Below are 24553 nucleotides of genomic sequence, written 5' to 3'. Positions count from 1 at the left end.
TCCCGGGCCCACTGCGGAAGGCATGGGCTATAGCACACGAAAATTTGGGACTCGCGCGGAATTCCAATTTTATGGAATTAAAATGCCAAAAAACATAATTTGATCATAGAGGGGCTGTTAATATATTTCCTTAGACCGTATTCCATGTCACGGAAAAATTTTAGGCGATTCGGGTCCGGGTCCCGGGCCCACGGAGGAAGGCGTGGGCTATAGCATACAAAAATTTGGGACTCGCACGGATTTCCAATTTTATGGCCGTAAAATGCCAAAAAACATAATTTGATCAAGGTTGTGCGGTGAATATGTTTCCTTAGACCGTATTCCATGTCCCGGAAAAAATTTAGGCGATCCGGGTCCGGGGTCCCGGGCCCACGACGGAAGGCGTGGGCTATAGCACACGAAAATTTGGGACTCGCGCGGATTTCCAATTTTATGGCCTAAAATGCCAAAATACATAATTTGATCAGGGCTGTGCGGTGAATATGTTTCCTTAGACCGTATTCGATGTCGCGGAAAAATTTTAGGCGATCCGGGTCCGGGGTCCCGGGCCCACGGCGGAAGGCGTGGGCTATAGCACACAAAAATTTGGGACTCGCGCGGATTTCAAGTTTTATGGTCGTAAATTGCCAAAAAATATAATTTGGTCATGGAGGGGTGGTGAGTATGGTTCATAGGCCGTATTCAACATTCCGGAAAAATTTTAGGCGATCCGGATTCAGGGTCCCGGGCCCACGGCGGAAGGCGTGGGCTATAGCACACGAAAATTAGGGACTCGCGCGGAATTCCAATTTTATGGAAGTAAAATGCCAAAAAACATAATTTGATCATGGAGGGGCGGTTAATATATTTCCTTAGACTGTATTCCATGTCACGGAAAAATTTTAGGCGATTCGGGTCCGGGTCCCGGGCCCACGGAGGAAGGCGTGGGCTATAGCATACGAAAATTTGGGACTAGCGCGGATTTTCAATTTTATGGCCATAAAATGCCAAAAAACATAATTTGGTCATGGCGGAGCAGTGACAATGGTTCCTTAGGCCGTATTCGATGTCCTGGAAAAATTTTAGGCGATCCGGGTCCGGGGTCCCGGGCCCACGGCGGAAGGCGTGGGCTATAGCACACGAAAATTTGGGACTCACGCGGAATTCTGGTTTTATGGCCGTAAAATACCAAAAAACATAATTTGATCATGGAGGAGCGGTTAATATGTTTCTATAGGCCATATTCGACGTCCTGGAAAAATTTTAGGCGATTCGGGTCCAGTGTCCCGAGCCCACGGCGGAAGGCGTGGGCTATAGCACACGAAAATTTGGGACTCGCGCGGAATTCCAATTTTATGGCCGTAAAATGCCAAAAAACATAATTTGATCATGCAGGGGCGGTTAATATATTTCCTTAGACCGTATTCCATGTCCCGGAAAAATTTTAGGCGATTCGGGTCCGGGTCCCGGGCCCGCGGAGGAAGGCGTGGGCTATAGCACACGAAAATTTGGGACTCACGCGGAATTCTAGTTTTATGGCCGTAAAATATCAAAAAACATAATTTGATCATGGCGGGGCGGTTAATATGTTTCTATAGGCCATATTCAACGTCCCGAAAAAATTTAAGGCGATTCGGGTCCGGGGTCCCGGGCCCACGGCGGAAGGCATGGGCTATAGCACACGAAAATTTGGGACTCGCGCGGAATTCCAATTTTATGGAATTAAAATGCCAAAAAACATAATTTGATCATGGAGGGGCGGTTAATATATTTCCTTAGACCGTATTCCATGTCACGGAAAAATTTTAGGCGATTCGGGTCCGGGTCCCGGGCCCGCGGAGGAAGGCGTGGGCTATAGCACACGAAAATTTGGGACTCACGCGGAATTCTAGTTTTATGGCCGCAAAATATCAAAAAACATAATTTGATCATGGCGGGGCGGTTAATATGTTTCTATAGGCCATATTCATCGTCCCGAAAAAATTTAAGGCGATTCGGGTCCGGGGTCCCGGGCCCACTGCGGAAGGCATGGGCTATATCACACGAAAATTTGGGACTCGCGCGGAATTCCAATTTTATGGAATTAAAATGCCAAAAAACATAATTTGATCATAGAGGGGCTATTAATATTTTTCCTTAGACCGTATTCCATGTCACGGAAAAATTTTAGGCGATTCGGGTCCGGGTCCCGGGCCCACGGAGGAAGGCGTGGGCTATAGCATACAAAAATTTGGGACTCGCACGGATTTCCAATTTTATGGCCGTAAAATGCCAAAAAATATAATTTGGTCATGGCGGAGTAGTTTCTATGGTTCCTTAGGCTGTATTCGACGTCCTGGAAAAATTTTAGGCGATCCGGGTCCGGGGTCCCGGGCCCACGGCGGAAGGCGTGGGCTATAGCACACGAAAATTTGGGACTCGTGCGGAATTCCAATTTTATGGCCGTAAAATGCCAAAAAACATAATTTGATCATGGTTGTGCGGTGAATATGTTTCCTTAGACTGTATTCCATGTCCCGGAAAACTTTTAGGCGATCCGGGTCCGGGGTCCGGGGTCCCGGGCCCACGACGGAAGGCGTGGGCTATAGCACACGAAAATTAGGGACTCGCGCGGAATTCCAATTTTATGGAAGTAAAATGCCAAAAAACATAATTTGATCATGGATGGGCGGTTAATATATTTCCTTAGACTGTATTCCATGTCACGAAAAAATTTTAGGCGATTCGGGTCCGGGTCCCGGGCCCACGGAGGAAGGCGTGGGCTATAGCATACGAAAATTTGGGACTCGCGCGGATTTTCAATTTTATGGCCGTAAAATGCCAAAAAACATAATTTGGTCATGGCGGAGCAGTGACAATGGTTCCTTAGGCCGTATTCGATGTCCTGGAAAAATTTTAGGCGATCCGGGTCCGGGGTCCCGGGCCCACGGCGGAAGGCGTGGGCTATAGCACACGAAAATTTGGGACTCACGCGGAATTCCGGTTTTATGGCCGTAAAATACCAAAAAACATAATTTGATCATGGATGAGCGGTTAATATGTTTCTATAGGCCATATTCGACGTCCTAGAAAAAATTTAGGCGATTCGGGTCCGTTGTCCCGGGCCCACGGCGGAAGGCGTGGGCTATAGCACACGAAAATTTGGGACTCGCGCGGAATTCCAATTTTATGGCCGTAAAATGCCAAAAAACATAATTTGATCATGCAGGGGCGGTTAATATATTTCCTTAGACCGTATTCCATGTCCCGGAAAAATTTTAGGCGATTCGGGTCCGGGTCCCGGGCCCACAGAGGAAGGCGTGGGCTATAGCACACGAAAATTTGGGACTCACGCGGAATTCTAGTTTTATGGCCGTAAAATATCAAAAAACATAATTTGATCATGGAGGGGCGGTTAATATGTTTCTATAGGCCATATTCAACGTCCCGAAAAAATTTAAGGCGATTCGGGTCCGGGGTCCCGGGCCCACGGCGGAAGCCATGGGCTATAGCACACGAAAATTTGGGACTCGCGCGGAATTCCAATTTTATGGAATTAAAATGCCAAAAAACATAATTTGATCATGGAGGGGCGGTTAATATATTTCCTTAGACCGTATTCCATGTCAAGGAAAAATTTTAGGCGATTCGGGTCCGGGTCCCGGGCCCACGGAGGAAGGCGTGGGCTATAGCATACAAAAATTTGGGACTCGCACGGATTTCCAATTTTATGGCCGTAAAATGCCAAAAAACATAATTTGGTCATGGAGGAGCAGTTTCTATGGTTCCTTAGGCTATATTCGACGTCCTGGAAAAATTTTAGGCGATTCGGGTCCGGGGTCCCGGGCCCACGGCGGAAGGCGTGGGCTATAGCACACGAAAATTTGGGACTCGTGCGAAATTCCAATTTTATGGCCATAAAATGCCAAAAAACATAATTTGATCATGGTTGTACGGTGAATATGTTTCCTTAGACCGTATTCCATGTCCCGGAAAAATTTTAGGCGATCCGGGTCCGGGGTCCCGGGCCCACGACGGAAGGCGTGGGCTATAGCACACGAAAATTTGGGACTCGCGCGGATTTCTAGTTTTATGGTCGTAAATTGCCAAAAAATATAATTTGGTCATGGAGGGGTGGTGAGTATGGTTCATAGGCCGTATTCAACATTCCGGAAAAATTTTAGGCGATCCGGATCCAGGGTCCCAGGCCCATGGCGGAAGGCGTGGGCTATAGCACACGATAATTTGGGACTCACGCGGAATTCCAGTTTTATGGCCGTAAAATACCAAAAAACATAATTTGATCATGGATGGGCCGTTAATTTGTTTCTATAGGCCTTATTCGACGTCCTGCAAAAATTTTAGGCGATTCGGGTCCAGGGTCCCGGGCCCACGGCGGAAGGCGTGGGCTATAGCACACGAAAATTTGGGACTCGCGCGGAATTCCAATTTTATGGAAGTAAAATGCCAAAAAACATAATTTGGTCATGGTTGTACGGTGAATATGTTTCCTTAGACCGTATTCCATGTCCCGGAAAAATTTTAGGAGATCCGGGTCCGGGTTCCCGGGCCCACGGAGGAAGGCGTGGGCTATAGCACACGAAAATTTGGGACTCGTGCGAAATTCCAATTTTATGGCCATAAAATGCTAAAAAAACATAATTTGATCATGGAGGGGCGGTTAATATATTTCCTTAGACCGTATTCCATGTCCCGGAAAAATTTTAGGCGATTCGGGTTCGGGTCCTGGGCCCACGGAGGAAGGCGTGGGCTATAGCATACGAAAATTTGGGACTCGCGCGGATTTCCAGCTTTATGGCCGTAAAATGCCAAAAAACATAATTTGGTCATGGCGAAGCAGTGACTATGGTTCCTTAGGCCGTATTCGACGTCCTAGAAAAATTTTAGGCGATCCGGGTCCGGGCTCCCAAGCCCACGGCGGAAGGCGTGGGCTATAGCACACGAAAATTTGGGACTCACGCGGAATTCCAGTTTTATGGCCTAAAATGCCAAAAAATATAATTTAATCATGGTTGTGTGGTGAATATGTTTCCTTAGACCGTATTCGATGTCGCGGAAAAATTTTAGGCGATCCGGGTCCGGGGTCCCGGGCCCACGGCGGAAGGCGTGCGCTATAGCACACGAAAATTTGGGACTCGCGCGGATTTCCAGTTTTATGGTCGTAAATTGCCAAAAAATATAATTTGGTCATGGAGGGGTGGTGAGTATGGTTCCTTAGTCCGTATTTGACATTCCGGAAAAATTTTAGGCGATCCGGATCCGGGGTCCCGGGCCCACGGCGGAAGCACACAAACATTTGGGACTCATGCGGAATTCCAGTTTTATGGCCGAAAAATACCAAAAAAACATAATTTGATCATGGAGGGGCGGTTAATATGTTTCTATAGGCCATATTCGACGTCGTGGAAAAATTTTAGGCGATTCGGGTATGGGGTCCCGGGCCCACGGCGGAAGGCGTGGGCTATAGCACACGAAAATTTGGGACTCGCGCGGAATTCCAATTTTATGGCCGTAAAATGCCAAAAAACATAATTTGATCATGGTTGTGCGGTGAATATGTTTCCTTAGACCGTATTCCATGTCCCGGAAAAATTTTAGGCGATCCGGGTCCGGGGTCCCGGGCCCACGGCGGAAGGCGTGGGCTATAGCACACGAAAATTTGGGACTCGCGCGGATTTCCAATTTTATGGCCTAAAATGCCAAAATACATAATTTGATCAGGGCTGTGCGGTGAATATGTTTCCTTAGACCGTATTCGATGTCGCGGAAAAATTTTAGGCGATCCGGGTTCTGGGTCCCGGGCCCACGGCAGAAGGCGTGGGCTATAGCACACGAAAATTTGGGACTCGCGCGGATTTCAAGTTTTATGGTCGTAAATTGCCAAAAAATATAATTTGGTCATGGAGGGGTGGTGAGTATGGTTCATAGGCCGTATTCAACATTCCGGAAAAATTTTAGGCGATCCGGATTCAGGGTCCCGGGCCCACGGCGGAAGGCGTGGGCTATAGCACACGAAAATTAGGGACTCGCGCGGAATTCCAATTTTATGGAAGTAAAATGCCAAAAAACATAATTTGATCATGGAGGGGCGGTTAATATATTTCCTTAGACCGTATTCCATGTCACGGAAAAATTTTAGGCGATTCGGGTCCGGGTCCCGGGCCCACGGAGGAAGGCGTGGGCTATAGCATACGAAAATTTGGGACTAGCGCGGATTTTCAATTTTATGGCCATAAAATGCCAAAAAACATAATTTGGTCATGGCGGAGCAGTGACAATGGTTCCTTAGGCCGTATTCGATGTCCTGGAAAAATTTTAGGCGATCCGGGTCCGGGGTCCCGGGCCCACGGCGGAAGGCGTGGGCTATAGCACACGAAAATTTGGGACTCACGCGGAATTCTGGTTTTATGGCCGTAAAATACCAAAAAACATAATTTGATCATGGAGGAGCGGTTAATATGTTTCTATAGGCCATATTCGACGTCCTGGAAAAATTTTAGGCGATTCGGGTCCAGTGTCCCGAGCCCACGGCGGAAGGCGTGGGCTATAGCACACGAAAATTTGGGACTCGCGCGGAATTCCAATTTTATGGCCGTAAAATGCCAAAAAACATAATTTGATCATGCAGGGGCGGTTAATATATTTCCTTAGACCGTATTCCATGTCCCGGAAAAATTTTAGGCGATTCGGGTCCGGGTCCCGGGCCCGCGGAGGAAGGCGTGGGCTATAGCACACGAAAATTTGGGACTCACGCGGAATTCTAGTTTTATGGCCGTAAAATATCAAAAAACATAATTTGATCATGGCGGGGCGGTTAATATGTTTCTATAGGCCATATTCAACGTCCCGAAAAAATTTAAGGCGATTCGGGTCCGGGGTCCCGGGCCCACGGCGGAAGGCATGGGCTATAGCACACGAAAATTTGGGACTCGCGCGGAATTCCAATTTTATGGAATTAAAATGCCAAAAAACATAATTTGATCATGGAGGGGCGGTTAATATATTTCCTTAGACCGTATTCCATGTCACGGAAAAATTTTAGGCGATTCGGGTCCGGGTCCCGGGCCCGCGGAGGAAGGCGTGGGCTATAGCACACGAAAATTTGGGACTCACGCGGAATTCTAGTTTTATGGCCGCAAAATATCAAAAAACATAATTTGATCATGGCGGGGCGGTTAATATGTTTCTATAGGCCATATTCATCGTCCCGAAAAAATTTAAGGCGATTCGGGTCCGGGGTCCCGGGCCCACTGCGGAAGGCATGGGCTATATCACACGAAAATTTGGGACTCGCGCGGAATTCCAATTTTATGGAATTAAAATGCCAAAAAACATAATTTGATCATGCAGGGGCGGTTAATATATTTCCTTAGACCGTATTCCATGTCCCGGAAAAATTTTAGGCGATTCGGGTCCGGGTCCCGGGCCCACGGAGGAAGGCGTGGGCTATAGCACACGAAAATTTTGGACTCACGCGGAATTCTAGTTATATGGCCGTAAAATATCAAAAAACATAATTTGATCATGGCGGGGCGGTTAATATGTTTCTATAGGCCATATTCAACGTCCCGGAAAAATTTTAGGCGATTCGGGTCCGGGGTCCCGGGCCCACGGCGGAAGGCGTGGGCTATAGCACACGAAAATTTGGGACTCGCGCGGAATTCCAATTTTATGGCCTAAAATGCCAAAAAACATAATTTGATCAAGGTTGTGCGTGGGCTATAGCACACAAAAATTTGGAACTCGCGCGGATTTCAAGTTTTATGGTCGTAAATTGCCAAAAAATATAATTTGGTCATGGAGGGGTGGTGAGTATGGTTCATAGGCCGTATTCAACATTCCGGAAAAATTTTAGGTGATCCGGATCCAGGGTCCCGGGCCCACGGCGGAAGGCGTGGGCTATAGCACACGAAAATTAGGGACTCGCGCAGAATTCCAATTTTATGGAAGTAAAATGCCAAAAAACATAATTTGATCATGGAGGGGCGGTTAATATATTTCCTTAGACTGTATTCCATGTCACGGAAAAATTTTAGGCGATTCGGGTCCGGGTCCCGGGCCCACGGAGGAAGGCGTGGGCTATAGCATACGAAAATTTGGGACTCGCGCGGATTTTCAATTTTATGGCCATAAAATACCAAAAAACATAATTTGGTCATGGCGGAGCAGTGACAATGGTTCCTTAGGCCGTATTCGATGTCCTGGAAAAATTTTAGGTGATCCGGGTCCGGGGTCCCGGGCCCACGGCGGAAGGCGTGGGCTATAGCACACGAAAATTTGGGACCCACGCGGAATTCCGATTTTATGGCCGTAAAATACCAAAAAACATAATTTGATCATGGAGGAGCGGTTAATATGTTTCTATAGGCCATATTCGACGTCCTGGAAAAATTTTAGGCGATTCGGGTCCAGTGTCCCGGGCCCACGGCGGAAGGCGTGGGCTATAGCACACGAAAATTTGGGACTCGCGCGGAATTCCAATTTTATGGCCGTAAAATGCCAAAAAACATAATTTGATCATGCAGGGGCGGTTAATATATTTCCTTAGACCGTATTCCATGTCCCGGAAAAATTTTAGGCGATTCGGGTCCGGGTCCCGGGCCCGCGGAGGAAGGCGTGGGCTATAGCACACGAAAATTTGGGACTCACGCGGAATTCTAGTTTTATGGCCGTAAAATATCAAAAAACATAATTTGATCATGGCGGGGCGGTTAATATGTTTCTATAGGCCATATTCAACGTCCCGAAAAAATTTAAGGCGATTCGGGTCCGGGGTCCCGGGCCCACGGCGGAAGGCATGGGCTATAGCACACGAAAATTTGGGACTCGCGCGGAATTCCAATTTTATGGAATTAAAATGCCAAAAAACATAATTTGATCATGGAGGGGCGGTTAATATATTTCCTTAGACCGTATTCCATGTCACGGAAAAAATTTAGGCGATTCGGGTCCGGGTCCCGGGCCCGCGGAGGAAGGCGTGGGCTATAGCACACGAAAATTTGGGACTCACGCGGAATTCTAGTTTTATGGCCGTAAAATATCAAAAAACATAATTTGATCATGGCGGGGCGGTTAATATGTTTCTATAGGCCATATTCAACGTCCCGAAAAAATTTAAGGCGATTCGGGTCCGGGGTCCCGGGCCCACGGCGGAAGGCATGGGCTATAGCACACGAAAATTTGGGACTCGCGCGGAATTCCAATTTTATGGAATTAAAATGCCAAAAAACATCATTTGATCATGGAGGGGCGGTTAATATATTTCCTTAGACCGTATTCCATGTCACGGAAAAATTTTGGGCGATTCGGGTCCGGGTCCCGGGCCCACGGAGGAAGGCGTGGGCTATAGCATACAAAAATTTGGGACTCGCACGGATTTCCAATTTTATGGCCGTAAAATGCCAAAAAACATAATTTGGTCATGGCGGAGTAGTTTCTATGGTTCCTTAGGCTGTATTCGACGTCCTGGAAAAATTTTAGGCGATCCGGGTCCGGGGTCCCGGGCCCACGGCGGAAGGCGTGGGCTATAGCACACGAAAATTTGGGACTCGTGCGGAATTCCAATTTTATGGCCGTAAAATGCCAAAAAACATAATTTGATCATGGTTGTGCGGTGAATATGTTTCCTTAGACTGTATTCCATGTCCCGGAAAACTTTTAGGCGATCCGGGTCCGGGGTCCGGGGTCCCGGGCCCACGACGGAAGGCGTGGGCTATAGCACACGAAAATTAGGGACTCGCGCGGAATTCCAATTTTATGGAAGTAAAATGCCAAAAAACATAATTTGATCATGGATGGGCGGTTAATATATTTCCTTAGACTGTATTCCATGTCACGAAAAAATTTTAGGCGATTCGGGTCCGGGTCCCGGGCCCACGGAGGAAGGCGTGGGCTATAGCATACGAAAATTTGGGACTCGCGCGGAATTCCAATTTTATGGCCGTAAAATGCCAAAAAACATAATTTGGTCATGGCGGAGCAGTGACAATGGTTCCTTAGGCCGTATTCGATGTCCTGGAAAAATTTTAGGCGATCCGGGTCCGGGGTCTCGGGCCCACGGCGGAAGGCGTGGGCTATAGCACACGAAAATTTGGGACTCACGCGGAATTCCGGTTTTATGGCCGTAAAATACCAAAAAACATAATTTGATCATGGATGAGCGGTTAATATGTTTCTATAGGCCATATTCGACGTCCTAGAAAAAATTTAGGCGATTCGGGTCCGTTGTCCCGGGCCCACGGCGGAAGGCGTGGGCTATAGCACACGAAAATTTGGGACTCGCGCGGAATTCCAATTTTATAGCCGTAAAATGCCAAAAAACATAATTTGATCATGCAGGGGCGGTTAATATATTTCCTTAGACCGTATTCCATGTCCCGGAAAAATTTTAGGCGATTCGGGTCCGGGTCCCGGGCCCACAGAGGAAGGCGTGGGCTATAGCACACGAAAATTTGGGACTCACGCGGAATTCTAGTTTTATGGCCGTAAAATATCAAAAAACATAATTTGATCATGGAGGGGCGGTTAATATGTTTCTATAGGCCATATTCAACGTCCCGAAAAAATTTAAGGCGATTCGGGTCCGGGGTCCCGGGCCCACGGCGGAAGCCATGGGCTATAGCACACGAAAATTTGGGACTCGCGCGGAATTCCAATTTTATGGAATTAAAATGCCAAAAAACATAATTTGATCATGGAGGGGCGGTTAATATATTTCCTTAGACCGTATTCCATGTCAAGGAAAAATTTTAGGCGATTCGGGTCCGGGTCCCGGGCCCACGGAGGAAGGCGTGGGCTATAGCATACGAAAATTTGGGACTCGTGCGAAATTCCAATTTTATGGCCATAAAATGCCAAAAAACATAATTTGATCATGGTTGTACGGTGAATATGTTTCCTTAGACCGTATTCCATGTCCCGGAAAAATTTTAGGCGATCCGCGTCCGGGGTCCCGGGCCCACGACGGAAGGCGTGGGCTATAGCACACGAAAATTTGGGACTCGCGCGGAATTCCAATTTTATGGAATTAAAATGCCAAAAAACATAATTTGATCATGGAGGGGCGGTTAATATATTTCCTTAGACTGTATTCCATGTCACGGAAAAATTTTAGGCGATTCGGGTCCGGGTCCCGGGCCCACGGAGGAAGGCGTGGGCTATAGCATACGAAAATTTGGGACTCGCGCGGATTTTCAATTTTATGGCCATAAAATACCAAAAAACATAATTTGGTCATGGCGGAGCAGTGACAATGGTTCCTTAGGCCGTATTCGATGTCCTGGAAAAATTTTAGGTGATCCGGGTCCGGGGTCCCGGGCCCACGGCGGAAGGCGTGGGCTATAGCACACGAAAATTTGGGACCCACGCGGAATTCCGATTTTATGGCCGTAAAATACCAAAAAACATAATTTGATCATGGAGGAGCGGTTAATATGTTTCTATAGGCCATATTCGACGTCCTGGAAAAATTTTAGGCGATTCGGGTCCAGTGTCCCGGGCCCACGGCGGAAGGCGTGGGCTATAGCACACGAAAATTTGGGACTCGCGCGGAATTCCAATTTTATGGCCGTAAAATGCCAAAAAACATAATTTGATCATGCAGGGGCGGTTAATATATTTCCTTAGACCGTATTCCATGTCCCGGAAAAATTTTAGGCGATTCGGGTCCGGGTCCCGGGCCCGCGGAGGAAGGCGTGGGCTATAGCACACGAAAATTTGGGACTCACGCGGAATTCTAGTTTTATGGCCGTAAAATATCAAAAAACATAATTTGATCATGGCGGGGCGGTTAATATGTTTCTATAGGCCATATTCAACGTCCCGAAAAAATTTAAGGCGATTCGGGTCCGGGGTCCCGGGCCCACGGCGGAAGGCATGGGCTATAGCACACGAAAATTTGGGACTCGCGCGGAATTCCAATTTTATGGAATTAAAATGCCAAAAAACATAATTTGATCATGGAGGGGCGGTTAATATATTTCCTTAGACCGTATTCCATGTCACGGAAAAAATTTAGGCGATTCGGGTCCGGGTCCCGGGCCCGCGGAGGAAGGCGTGGGCTATAGCACACGAAAATTTGGGACTCACGCGGAATTCTAGTTTTATGGCCGTAAAATATCAAAAAACATAATTTGATCATGGCGGGGCGGTTAATATGTTTCTATAGGCCATATTCAACGTCCCGAAAAAATTTAAGGCGATTCGGGTCCGGGGTCCCGGGCCCACGGCGGAAGGCATGGGCTATAGCACACGAAAATTTGGGACTCGCGCGGAATTCCAATTTTATGGAATTAAAATGCCAAAAAACATCATTTGATCATGGAGGGGCGGTTAATATATTTCCTTAGACCGTATTCCATGTCACGGAAAAATTTTGGGCGATTCGGGTCCGGGTCCCGGGCCCACGGAGGAAGGCGTGGGCTATAGCATACAAAAATTTGGGACTCGCACGGATTTCCAATTTTATGGCCGTAAAATGCCAAAAAACATAATTTGGTCATGGCGGAGTAGTTTCTATGGTTCCTTAGGCTGTATTCGACGTCCTGGAAAAATTTTAGGCGATCCGGGTCCGGGGTCCCGGGCCCACGGCGGAAGGCGTGGGCTATAGCACACGAAAATTTGGGACTCGTGCGGAATTCCAATTTTATGGCCGTAAAATGCCAAAAAACATAATTTGATCATGGTTGTGCGGTGAATATGTTTCCTTAGACTGTATTCCATGTCCCGGAAAACTTTTAGGCGATCCGGGTCCGGGGTCCGGGGTCCCGGGCCCACGACGGAAGGCGTGGGCTATAGCACACGAAAATTAGGGACTCGCGCGGAATTCCAATTTTATGGAAGTAAAATGCCAAAAAACATAATTTGATCATGGATGGGCGGTTAATATATTTCCTTAGACTGTATTCCATGTCACGAAAAAATTTTAGGCGATTCGGGTCCGGGTCCCGGGCCCACGGAGGAAGGCGTGGGCTATAGCATACGAAAATTTGGGACTCGCGCGGAATTCCAATTTTATGGCCGTAAAATGCCAAAAAACATAATTTGGTCATGGCGGAGCAGTGACAATGGTTCCTTAGGCCGTATTCGATGTCCTGGAAAAATTTTAGGCGATCCGGGTCCGGGGTCTCGGGCCCACGGCGGAAGGCGTGGGCTATAGCACACGAAAATTTGGGACTCACGCGGAATTCCGGTTTTATGGCCGTAAAATACCAAAAAACATAATTTGATCATGGATGAGCGGTTAATATGTTTCTATAGGCCATATTCGACGTCCTAGAAAAAATTTAGGCGATTCGGGTCCGTTGTCCCGGGCCCACGGCGGAAGGCGTGGGCTATAGCACACGAAAATTTGGGACTCGCGCGGAATTCCAATTTTATAGCCGTAAAATGCCAAAAAACATAATTTGATCATGCAGGGGCGGTTAATATATTTCCTTAGACCGTATTCCATGTCCCGGAAAAATTTTAGGCGATTCGGGTCCGGGTCCCGGGCCCACAGAGGAAGGCGTGGGCTATAGCACACGAAAATTTGGGACTCACGCGGAATTCTAGTTTTATGGCCGTAAAATATCAAAAAACATAATTTGATCATGGAGGGGCGGTTAATATGTTTCTATAGGCCATATTCAACGTCCCGAAAAAATTTAAGGCGATTCGGGTCCGGGGTCCCGGGCCCACGGCGGAAGCCATGGGCTATAGCACACGAAAATTTGGGACTCGCGCGGAATTCCAATTTTATGGAATTAAAATGCCAAAAAACATAATTTGATCATGGAGGGGCGGTTAATATATTTCCTTAGACCGTATTCCATGTCAAGGAAAAATTTTAGGCGATTCGGGTCCGGGTCCCGGGCCCACGGAGGAAGGCGTGGGCTATAGCATACGAAAATTTGGGACTCGTGCGAAATTCCAATTTTATGGCCATAAAATGCCAAAAAACATAATTTGATCATGGTTGTACGGTGAATATGTTTCCTTAGACCGTATTCCATGTCCCGGAAAAATTTTAGGCGATCCGCGTCCGGGGTCCCGGGCCCACGACGGAAGGCGTGGGCTATAGCACACGAAAATTTGGGACTCGCGCGGATTTCCAGTTTTATGGTCGTAAATTGCCAAAAAATATAATTTGGTCATGGAGGGGTGGTGAGTATGGTTCATAGGCCGTATTCAACATTCCGGAAAAATTTTAGGCGATCCGGATCCAGGGTCCCAGGCCCATGGCGGAAGGCGTGGGCTATAGCACACGAAAATTTGGGACTCACGCGGAATTCCAGTTTTATGGCCGTAAAATACCAAAAAACATAATTTGATCATGGATGGGCCGTTAATTTGTTTCTATAGGCCTTATTCGACGTCCTGCAAAAATTTTAGGCGATTCGGGTCCAGGGTCCCGGGCCCACGGCGGAAGGCGTGGGCTATAGCACACGAAAATTTGGGACTCGCGCGGAATTCCAATTTTATGGAAGTAAAATGCCAAAAAACATAATTTGGTCATGGTTTTACGGTGAATATGTTTCCTTAGACAGTATTCCATGTCCCGGAAAAATTTTAGGAGATCCGGGTCCGGGTTCCCGGGCCCACGGAGGAAGGCATGGGCTATAGCACACGAAAATTTGGGACTCGTGCGAAATTCCAATTTTATGGCCATAAAATGCTAAAAAACATAATTTGATCATGGAGGGGCGGTTAATATATTTCCTTAGACCGTATTCCATGTCCCGGAAAAATTTTAGGCGATTCGGGTTCGGGTCCTGGGCCCACGGAGGAAGGCGTGGGCTATAGCATACGAAAATTTGGGACTCGCGCGGATTTCCAGCTTTATGGCCGTAAAATGCCAAAAAACATAATTTGGTCATGGCGAAGCAGTGACTATGGTTCCTTAGGCCGTATTCGACGTCCTAGAAAAATTTTAGGCGATCCGGGTCCGGGCTCCCAAGCCCACGGCGGAAGGAGTGGGCTATAGCACACGAAAATTTGGGACTCACGCGGAATTCCAGTTTTATGGCCGTAAAATACCAAAAAACATAATTTGATCATGGAGGGGCGGTTAATATGTTTCTATAGGCAATATTCAACGTCCTGGAAAATTTTTAGGTGATTCGGGTCTGGGGTCCCGGGCCCACGGCGGAAGGCGTGGGCTATAGCACACGAAAATTTGGGACTCGCGCGGAATTCCAATTTTATGGCCTAAAATGCCAAAAAATATAATTTAATCATGGCTGTGTGGTGAATATGTTTCCTTAGACCGTATTCGATGTCGCGGAAAAATTTTAGGCGATCCGGGTCCGGGGTCCCGGGCCCACGGCGGAAGGCGTGCGCTATAGCACACGAAAATTTGGGACTCGCGCGGATTTCCAGTTTTATGGTCGTAAATTGCCAAAAAATATAATTTGGTCATGGAGGGGCGGTGAGTATGGTTCCTTAGGCCGTATTTGACATTCCGGAAAAATTTTAGGCGATCCGGATCCGGGGTCCCGGGCCCACGGCGGAAGCACACAAAAATTTGGGACTCATGCGGAATTCCAGTTTTATGGCCGAAAAATACCAAAAAAACATAATTTGATCATGGAGGGGCGGTTAATATGTTTCTATAGGCCATATTCGACGTCGTGGAAAATTTTTAGGCGATTCGGGTATGGGGTCCTGGGCCCACGGCGGAAGGCGTGGGCTATAGCACACGAAAATTTGGGACTCGCGCGGAATTCCAATTTTATGGCCGTAAAATGCCAAAAAACATAATTTGATCATGGTTGTGCTGTGAATATGTTTCCTTAGACCGTATTCCATGTCCCGGAAAAATTTTAGGCGATCCGGGTCCGGGGTCCCGGGCCCACGGCGGAAGGCGTGGGCTATAGCACACGAAAATTTGGGACTCGCGCGGATTTCCAATTTTATGGCCTAAAATGCCAAAATACATAATTTGATCAGGGCTGTGCGGTGAATATGTTTCCTTAGACCGTATTCGATGTCGCGGAAAAATTTTAGGCGATCCGGGTTCTGGGTCCCGGGCCCACGGCAGAAGGCGTGGGCTATAGCACACGAAAATTTGGGACTCGCGCGGATTTCAAGTTTTATGGTCGTAAATTGCCAAAAAATATAATTTGGTCATGGAGGGGTGGTGAGTATGGTTCATAGGCCGTATTCAACATTCCGGAAAAATTTTAGGCGATCCGGATCCAGGGTCCCGGGCCCACGGCGGAAGGCGTGGGCTATAGCACACGAAAATTAGGGACTCGCGCGGAATTCCAATTTTATGGAAGTAAAATGCCAAAAAACATAATTTGATCATGGAGGGGCGGTTAATATATTTCCTTAGACCGTATTCCATGTCACGGAAAAATTTTAGGCGATTCGGGTCCGGGTCCCGGGCCCACGGAGGAAGGCGTGGGCTATAGCATACGAAAATTTGGGACTCGCGCGGATTTTCAATTTTATGGCCGTAAAATGCCAAAAAACATAATTTGGTCATGGCGGAGCAGTGACAATGGTTCCTTAAGGCCGTATTCGATGTCCTGGAAAAATTTTAGGCGATCCGGGTCCGGGGTCCCGGGCCCACGGCGGAAGGCGTGGGCTATAGCACACGAAAATTTGGGACTCACGCGGAATTCCGGTTTTATGGCCGTAAAATACCAAAAAACATAATTTGATCATGGAGGAGCGGTTAATATGTTTCTATAGGCCATATTCGACGTCCTGGAAAAATTTTAGGCGATTCGGGTCCGGGGTCCCGGGCCCACGGCGGAAGGCATGGGCTATAGCACACGAAAATTTGGGACTCGCGCGGAATTCCAATTTTATGGCCGTAAAATGCCAAAAAACATAATTGGATCATGCAGGGGCGGTTAATATATTTCCTTAGACCGTATTCCATGTCCCGGAAAAATTTTAGGCGATTCGGGTCCGGGTCCCGGGCCCACGGAGGAAGGCGTGGGATATAGCACACGAAAATTTTGGACTCACGCGGAATTCTAGTTATATGGCCGTAAAATATCAAAAAACATAATTTGATCATGGCGGGGCGGTTAATATGTTTCTATAGGCCATATTCAACGTCCCGGAAAAATTTTAGGCGATTCGGGTCCGGGGTCCCGGGCCCACGGCGGAAGGCGTGGGCTATAGCACACGAAAATTTGGGACTCGCGCGGAATTCCAATTTTATGGCCTAAAATGCCAAAAAACATAATTTGATCAGGGCTGTGCGGTGAATATGTTTCCTTAGACCGTATTCGATGTCGCGGAAAAATTTTAGGCGATCCGGGTCCGGGGTCCCGGGCCCACGGCGGAAGGCGTGGGCTATAGCACACGAAAATTTGGGACTCACGCGGAATTCTGGTTTTATGGCCGTAAAATACCAAAAAACATAATTTGATCATGGAGGAGCGGTTAATATGTTTCTATAGGACATATTCGATGTCCTGGAAAAATTTTAGGCGATTCGGGTCCGGTGTCCCGGGCCCACGGCGGAAAGCGTGGGCTATAGCACACGAAAATTTGGGACTCGCGCGGAATTCCAATTTTATGGCCGTAAAATGCCAAAAAACATAATTTGATCATGCAGGGGCGGTTAATATATTTCCTTAGACCGTATTCCATGTCCCGGAAAAATTTTAGGCGATTCGGGTCCGGGTCCCGGGCCCACGGAGGAAGGCGTGGGCTATAGCACACGAAAATTTTGGACTCACGCGGAATTCTAGTTATATGGCCGTAAAATATCAAAAAACATAATTTGATCATGGCGGGGCGGTTAATATGTTTCTATAGGCCATATTCAACGTCCCGGAAAAATTTTAGGCGATTCGGGTCCGGGGTCCCGGGCCCACGGCGGAAGGCGTGGGCTATAGCACACGAAAATTTGGGACTCGCGCGGAATTCCAATTTTATGGCCTAAAATGCCAAAAAACATAATTTGATTAGGGCTGTGCGGTGAATATGTTTCCTTAGACCGTATTCGATGTCGCGGAAAAATTTTAGGCGATCCGTGTCCGGGGTCCCGTGCCCACGGCGGAAGGCGTGGGCTATAGCATACGAAAATTTGGGACTCACGCGGAATTCCGGTTTTATGGCCGTAAAATACCAAAAAACATAATTTGATCATGGAGGAGCGGTTAATATGTTTCTATTGGCCATATTCGACGTCCTGGAAAAATTTTAGACGATTCGGGTCCGGTGTCCTGGGCCCATGGCGGAAGGCGTGGGCTATAGCACACGAAAATTTGGGACTCGCGCGGAATTCCAATTTTATGGCCGTAAAATGCCAAAAAACATAATTTGATCATGCAGGGGCGGTTAATATATTTCCTTAGACCGTATTCCATGTCCCGGAAAAATTTTAGGCGATTCGGGTCCGGGTCCCGGGCCCACGGAGGAAGGCGTGGGCTATAGCACACGAAAATTTGGGACTCACGCGGAATTCTAGTTTTATGGCCGTAAAATATCAAAAAACATAATTTGATCATGGCGGGGCGGTTAATATGTTTCTATAGGCCATATTCAACGTCCCGAAAAAATTTAAGGCGATTCGGGTCCGGGGTCCCGGGCCCACGGCGGAAGGCATGGGCTATAGCACACGAAAATTTGGGACTCGCGCGGAATTCCAATTTTATGGAATTAAAATATCAAAAAACATAATTTGATCATGGAGGGGCGGTTAATATATTTCCTTAGACCGTATTCCATGTCACGGAAAAATTTTAGGCGATTTGGGTCCGGGTCCCGGGCCCACGGAGAAAGGCGTGGGCTATAGCATACAAAAATTTGGGACTCGCACGTATTTCCAATTTTGATGGCCGTAAAATGCCAAAAAACATAATTTGGTCATGGCGGAGCAGTTTCTATGGTTCCTTAGGCTGTATTCGACGTCCTGGAAAAATTTTAGGCGATTCGGGTCCGGGGTCCCGGGCCCACGGCGGAAGGCATGGGCTATAGCACACGAAAATTTGGGACTCGCGCGGAATTCCAATTTTATGGCCGTAAAATGCCAAAAAACATAATTGGATCATGCAGGGGCGGTTAATATATTTCCTTAGACCGTATTCCATGTCCCGGAAAAATTTTAGGCGATTCGGGTCCGGGTCCCGGGCCCACGGAGGAAGGCGTGGGCTATATAGCACACGAAAAATTTGGACTCACGCGGAATTCTAGTTATATGGCCGTAAAATATCAAAAAACATAATTTGATCATGGCGGGGCGGTTAATATGTTTCTATAGGCCATATTCAACGTCCCGGAAAAATTTTAGGCGATTCGGGTCCGGGGTCCCGGGCCCACGGCGGAAGGCGTGGGCTATAGCACACGAAAATTTGGGACTCGCGCGGAATTCCAATTTTATGGCCTAAAATGCCAAAAAACATAATTTGATTAGGGTTGTGCGGTGAATATGTTTCTTTAGACCGTATTCGATGTCGCGGAAAAATTTTAGGCGATCCGGGTCCGGGGTCCCGGGCCCACGGCGGAAGGCGTGTGCTATAGCACACGAAAATTTGGGACTCACGCGGAATTCCGGTTTTATGGCCGTAAAATACCAAAAAACATAATTTGATCATGGAGGAGCGGTTAATATGTTTCTATAGGCCATATTCGACGTCCTGGAAAAATTTTAGGCGATCCGGGTCCGGGGTCCCGGGCCCACGGCGGAAGGCGTGGGCTATAGCACACGAAAATTTGGGACTCGCGCGGATTTCCAATTTTATGGCCTAAAATGCCAAAATACATAATTTGATCAGGGCTGTGCGGTGAATATGTTTCCTTAGACCGTATTCGATGTCGCGGAAAAATTTTAGGCGATCCGGGTCCGGGGTCCCGGGCCCACGGCGGAAGGCGTGGGCTATAGCACACGAAAATTTGGGACTCGCGCGGATTTCAAGTTTTATGGTCGTAAATTGCCAAAAAATATAATTTGGTCATGGAGGGGTGGTGAGTATGGTTCATAGGCCGTATTCAACATTCCGGAAAAATTTTAGGCGATCCGGATCCAGGGTCCCGGGCCCACGGCGGAAGGCGTGGGCTATAGCACACGAAAATTAGGGACTCGCGCGGAATTCCAATTTTATGGAAGTAAAATGCCAAAAAACATAAGTTGATCATGGAGGGGCGGTTAATATATTTCCTTAGACCGTATTCCATGTCACGGAAAATTTTTAGGCGATTCGGGTCCGGGTCCCGGGCCCACGGAGGAAGGCGTGGGCTATAGCATACGAAAATTTGGGACTCGCGCGGATTTTCAATTTTATGGCCGTAAAATGCCAAAAAACATAATTTGGTCATGGCGGAGCAGTGACAATGGTTCCTTAGGCCGTATTCGATGTCCTGGAAAAATTTTAGGCGATCCGGGTCTGGGGTCCCGGGCCCACGGCGGAAGGCGTGGGCTATAGCACACGAAAATTTGGGACTCACGCGGAATTCCGGTTTTATGGCCGTAAAATATCAAAAAACATAATTTGATCATGGAGGAGCGGTTAATATGTTTCTATAGGCCATATTCGACGTCCTGGAAAAATTTTAGGCGATTCGGGTCTGGGGTCCCGGGCCCACGGCGGAAGGCATGGGCTATAGCACACGAAAATTTGGGACTCGCGCGGAATTCCAATTTTATGGCCGTAAAATGCCAAAAAACATAATTGGATCATGCAGGGGCGGTTAATATATTTCCTTAGACCGTATTCCATGTCCTGGAAAAATTATAGGCGATTCGGGTCCGGGTCCCGGGCCCACGGAGGAAGGCGTGGGCTATAGCACACGAAAATTTTGGACTCACGCGGAATTCTAGTTATATGGCCGTAAAATATCAAAAAACATAATTTGATCATGGCGGGGCGGTTAATATGTTTCTATAGGCCATATTCAATGTCCCGGAAAAATTTTAGGCGATTCGGGTCCGGGGTCCCGGGCCCACGGCGGAAGGCGTGGGCTATAGCACACGAAAATTTGGGACTCGCGCGGAATTCCAATTTTATGGCCTAAAATGCCAAAAAACATAATTTGATCAGGGCTGTGCGGTGAATATGTTTCCTTAGACTGTATTCGATGTCGCGGAAAAATTTTAGGCGATCCGGGTCCGGGGTCTCGGGCCCACGGCGGAAGGCGTGGGCTATTGCACACGAAAATTTTGGACTCGCGCGGATTTCAAGTTTTATGGTCGTAAATTGCCAAAAAATATAATTTTGTCATGGAAGGGTGGTGAGTATGGTTCATAGGCCGTATTCAACATTCCGGAAAAATTTTAGGCGATCCGGATCCAGGGTCCCGGGCCCACGGCGGAAGGCGTGGGCTATAGCATACGAAAATTTGGGACTCACGCGGAATTCCAGTTTTATGGCCGTAAAATAACAAAAAACATAATTTGATCATGGAGGGGCCGTTAATATGTTTCTATAGGCCTTATTCGATGTCCTGGAAAAATTTTAGGCGATTCGGGTCCGGGGTCCCGGGCCCACGGCGGAAGACGTGGGCTATAACACACGAAAATTTGGGACTCGCGCGGAATTCCAATTTTATGGAAGTAAAATGCCAAAAACATAATTTGATCATGGAGGGGCGGTTAATATATTTCCTTAGACCGTATTCCATGTCACGGAAAAATTTTAGGCGATTCGGGTCCGGGTCCCGTGCCCACGGAGGAAGGCGTGGGCTATAGCATACGAAAATTTGGGACTCGCGCGGATTTCCAATTTTATGGCCATAAAATGCCAAAAAACATAATTTGGTCATGGAGGAGCAGTGACTATGGTTCCTTAGGCCGTATTCGATGTCCTGGAAAAATTTTAGGTGATCCGGGTCCGGGGTCCCGGGCCCACGGCGGAAGGCGTGGGCTATAGCACACGAAAATTTGGGACTCACGCGGAATTCCGGTTTTATGGCCGTAAAATACCAAAAAACATAATTTGATCATGGAGGAGCGGTTAATATGTTTCTATAGGCCATATTCGACGTCCTGGAAAAATTTTAGGCGATTCGGGTCTGGGGTCCCGGGCCCACGGCGGAAGGCATGGGCTATAGCACACGAAAATTTGGGACTCGCGCGGAATTCCAATTTTATGGCCTAGAATGCCAAAAAACATAATTTGATCATGGCTGTGTGGTGAATATGTTTCCTTAGACCGTATTCGATGTCGCGGAAAAATTTTAGGCGATCAGGGTCCGGGGTCCCGGGCCCACGGCGGAAAGCATGGGCTATAGCACACGAAAATTTGGGACTCACGCGGAATTCTAGTTATATGGCCGTAAAATATCAAAAAACATAATTTGATCATGGCGGGGCGGTTAATATGTTTCTATAGGCCATATTCAACGTCCCGGAAAAATTTTAGGCGATTCGGGTCCGGGGTCCCGGGCCCACGGCGGAAGGCGTGGGCTATAGCACACGAAAATTTGGGACTCGCGCGGAATTCCAATTTTATGGCCTAAAATGCCAAAAAACATAATTTGATCATGGCTGCGCGGTGAATATGTTTCCTTAGACCGTATTCGATGTCGCGGAAAAATTTTAGGCGATCCGGGTCCGGGGTCCTGGGCCCACGGCGGAAGGCGTGGGCTATAGCACACGAAAATTTGGGACTCGCGCGGAATTCCAATTTTATGGCCGTAAAATGCCAAAAAACATAAGTTGATCATGGATGGGCGGTTAATATATTTCCTTAGACCATATTCCATGTCCCGGAAAAATTTTAGGCGATTCGGGTCCGGGTCCCGGGCCCACGGAGGAAGGCGTGGGCTATAGCATACGAAAGTTTGGGACTCGCGCGGATTTCCAGTTTTATGGCCGTAAAATGCCAAAAAACATAATTTGGTCATGGCGGAGCAGTGACTATGGTTCCTTAGGCCATATTCGATGTCCTGGAAAAATTTTAGGCGATCCGGGTCCGGGGTCCCGGGCCCACGGCGGAAGGCGTGGGCTATAGCACACGAAAATTTGGGACACACGCGGAATTCCAGTTTTATGGCCGTAAAATATCAAAAAACATAATTTGATCATGGCGGGGCGGTTAATATGTTTCTATAGGCCATATTCGACGTCCCGGAAAAATTTTAGGCGATTCAGGTCCGGGGTCTCGGGCCCAAGGCGGAAGGCGTGGGCTATACCACACGAAAATTTGGGACTCACGCGGAATTCCAATTTTATGGCCTAGAATGCCAAAAAACATAATTTGATCATGGCTGTGTGGTGAATATGTTTCCCTAGACCGTATTCGATGTCGCGGAAAAATTTTAGGCGATCAGGGTCCGGGGTCCCGGGCCCACGGCGGAAGGCATGGGCTATAGCACACGAAAATTTGGGACTCGCGCGGATTTCAAGTTTTATGGTCGTAAATTGCCAAAAAATATAATTTGGTCATGGAAGGGTGGTGAGTATGGTTCATAGGCCGTATTCAACATTCAGGAAAAATTTTAGGCGATCCGGATCCAGGGTCCCCGGCCCACGGCGGTAGGCGTGGGCTATAGCATACGAAAATTTGGGACTCACGCGGAATTCCGGTTTTATGGCCGTAAAATATCAAAAAACATAATTTGATCATGGCGGGGCGGTTAATATGTTTCTATAGGCCATATTCAATGTCCCGAAAAAATTTTAGGCGATTCGGGTCCGGGGTCCCGGGCCCACGGCGGAAGGCGTGGGCTATAGCACACGAAAATTTGGGACTCGCGCGGAATTCCAATTTTATGGCCTAAAATGCCAAAAAACATAATTTGATCAGGGCTGTGCGGTGAATATGTTTCCTTAGACCGTATTCGATGTCGCGGAAAAATTTTAGGCGATCCCGGTCCGGGGTCTCGGGCCCACGGCGGAAGGCGTGGGCTATAGCACACGAAAATTTGGGACTCGCGCGGATTTCAAGTTTTATGGTCGTAAATTGCCAAAAAATATAATTTGGTCATGGAAGGGTGGTGAGTATGGTTCATAGGCCGTATTCAACATTCCGGAAAAATTTTAGGCGATCCGGATCCAGGGTCCCGGGCCCACGGCGGAAGGCGTGGGCTATAGCATACGAAAATTTGGGACTCACGCGGAATTCCAGTTTTATGGCCGTAAAATACCAAAAAACATAATTTGATCATGGAGGGGCCGTTAATATGTTTCTATAGGCCTTATTCGACGTCCTGGAAAAATTTTAGGCGATTCGGGTCCGGGGTCCCGGGCCCACGGCGGAAGGCGTGGGCTATAACACACGAAAATTTGGGACTCGCTCGGAATTCCAATTTTATGGAAGTAAAATGCCAAAAACATAATTTGATCATGGAGGGGCGGTTAATATATTTCCTTAGACCGTATTCCATGTCACGGAAAAATTTTAGGCGATTCGGGTCCGGGTCCCGGGCCCACGGAGGAAGGCGTGGGCTATAGCGTACGAAAATTTGGGACTCGCACGGATTTCAAGTTTTATGGCCGTAAAATGCCAAAAAACATTATTTGGTCATGGCGGAGCAGTGACTATGGTTCCTTAGGCCGTATTTGATGTCCTGGAAAATATTAGGCGATTCAAGTCCGGGGTCCCGGGCCCACGGCGGAAGGCGTGGGCTATAGCACACGAAAATTTGGGACTCACGCGGAATTCTAGTTTTATGGCCGTAAAATATCAAA

This window comes from Nicotiana tabacum, chromosome 5 (genome assembly GCF_000715075.1).
Source record: "Nicotiana tabacum cultivar K326 chromosome 5, ASM71507v2, whole genome shotgun sequence".
Lineage (NCBI taxonomy): Eukaryota > Viridiplantae > Streptophyta > Magnoliopsida > Solanales > Solanaceae > Nicotiana > Nicotiana tabacum.
This window is presented reverse-complemented; position numbering follows the sequence as displayed.